The sequence below is a fragment of the Homarus americanus genome, unplaced genomic scaffold, assembly GCF_018991925.1.
Source record: "Homarus americanus isolate GMGI-L3 unplaced genomic scaffold, GMGI_Hamer_2.0 scaffold49667, whole genome shotgun sequence".
In the NCBI taxonomy this organism is placed as follows: Eukaryota; Metazoa; Arthropoda; class Malacostraca; order Decapoda; family Nephropidae; genus Homarus; species Homarus americanus.
The window spans coordinates 5910038-5912537 of record NW_024738608.1 but is presented as its reverse complement, the minus strand read 5'-3'; the positions used below and the strand labels follow the sequence as shown (position 1 = coordinate 5912537).

Here is a 2500-nt window from a genome sequence, read left to right as displayed (position 1 = left end):
GACATGCAATATTCACAACACTGTCTAATCAAAAAATATATATATACCGTACCTATACTACAAATATATATATATATATATATATATATATATATATATATATATATATATATATATATATATATATATATATATATATATCACCAATTTATATACAAACAAACATACATATCTATCGCCATTTTTTATACAAACATCTCCAATGATTGCAATATCCACAAGTCTATTTAGGTCAGAGATGAAAAATCGTGGAGATGACCTATCGCTAATCACATTACGAAGCAGTCCGGGGGTCAATTTGCCGACGGGGTCATTTTTGATAGAGGGTCACTGGGGGGCTCGTCAGGTCAAATTGCTCGTTAACCTCGACGATTGGTCAGTTTCACCTTGATGAAGTTACACCCTCATGACGCACTGTGTGTGTGTGTGTGTGTGTGTGTGTGTGTGTGTGTGTATGTGTGTGTGTGTGTGTGTGGCCATAGCTAGTAACTGTGGCCATGAATAATATCTTTGGCCATGAATAGTAACTATGGCCATGAATAGTAACTGTGGCCATAACTGGAATGACTATGGCCATAACTAACAAATATGGCCATAACTGCAGTAACTATGGCTATAACTAGTAACTGTGGCCATGAATAGTAATTGTGGACATGATTAGTTACTGTGGTCCATGAATAGTAACTATGGCCATAACTGGAGTACCTATGGCCACAACTAATAACTGTGGCTATAACTTGTAACTGTGGACATGAAGAATAACTGTGGCCATGAAGAATAACTGTGGCCATGAAGAATAAATGTGGCCATGAATAGTAACTGCGACTATGAATTGTAACTGTGGCCATGAATAGTAACTGTGGCCATGAAGAATAAATGTGACTATAAATAGTAATTGTGGCCATGAATAGTACCTGTGGCCATGAATAGTAACTGTGGCTATAACCCATTTGTAATTGTCGTTAAAGCTAAGAATAAAAGTTTAAACAATTGTGGATTATTTTTTAATTAAGAACATAAGAACATAAGAATGGAGGAAACTGCAGCGGGCCTATTGGCCCATACTGGGCAGTCCCGTTTACACCCAACCCCTATTGCTCATATGAGCATCCAACCTATGTTTGAAGCAATTCAGCGTATTCGAGTTAATGATGATATTTGGTAACTTGTTCCATTCATCCACTACTCTGTTTCCAAACCAGTGTTTACCTATTTCACGCCTAAATCTAAATTTGTCTAATTTAAAACCATTGTTACGAGTTCGCTCCTGGTTGGATAATTTGAGTACCTTTGTAATGTCCCCTTTGTTTAGCCCTGCCTTCCACTTATACACCTCTATCAGGTCGCCCCTCGCTCTACGTCTCTCAAGGGAGTGCAAATTAAGATGCTTTAACCTGTCTCTATACTCAAGGTTCCGAATGCCCGGGATTAGTCTTGTCATTCTCCTCTGAATTCTTTCCAAGGATTCTATATCCATTCTGTAATACGGTGACCAGAACTGAACTGCGTAATCCAGGTGTGGTCTCACAAGAGCAAGATACAGTTTTAGGATGACCTCGCTAGTCTTGTAACTAACACTCCTTTGTATGAACCCCAGTACTTTGTTAGCCTTGTTACGAGCAAAAACACATTGTTTACTTGGCTTAAGGGTCCTACTTATCATTACTCCTAAATCCCTCTCGCTGTCGGATTTCTCTATGGCATCGTTGTTCATCTGGTATCTGGTTTCCCTGTTTACATCTCCTATACTGAGTACTTTACATTTGTCAACGTTGAATTTCATCTGCTATTTTTCAGACCATTCGAAAAATTTGTTTAGATCTTCCTGTAGTTTTGCCGAGTCCTCGTCAGATTTGATAACACGTCCTATTTTAGTGTCATCAGCAAATTTACTTATGTTGCTGTCTATGCCGATATCTATGTCGTTTATGTATATAATAAACAATAATGGTCCAAGTACTGAGCCTTGGGGAACTCCACTTGTGACGTTGCTCCAATGGGACTTAGTGCCGTTAATGCTCACTCGCTGTTTCCTGTCCTGTAACCACGCCCTAATCCATTTAAGGATGTCACCTTTGATGCCATGAGCTTCTACCTTTCTAATTAGTCTTTCGTGGGGGACTCTGTCGAAGGCTTTGCTAAAGTCGAGATATACCACATCATAATTGTGCCCCTCGTCCACCGATTCGAAAACTGATGAAAAGAATGTTAATAGATTAGTTAGGCAAGAACTCCGCTTGTGAAGCCATGCTGGGAATCATTGATCAATCAGTGCTTCTCCAGGTGATTTCGAATAGAGTTTGAAATGATTGCTTCCAGTAATTTGCCTACTATTGATGTTAGACTGATTGGGCGGTAGTTAGAGGATAGTGATCTATCCCCCTTCTTGAAAATCGGTATTACATTCGCTATCCTCCAGGATTCTGGTACTACACCTGTTTTTAAGGACATGTTAAACAACTTTGCTAAGGGCATACTGAGCTCTTCCTTACATTCCTTT

General features: G+C 39.1%; 1 protein-coding gene across 1 annotated transcript in view; it reads right to left on the bottom strand.

Annotated features, from left to right (window-relative positions):
- The window catches only part of LOC121874156 (mucin-19-like), a 71691-nt gene that overhangs the window by 63480 nt on the left and 5711 nt on the right, over positions 1-2500 (bottom strand). The gene's annotated exons all lie outside the window — the stretch shown is intronic.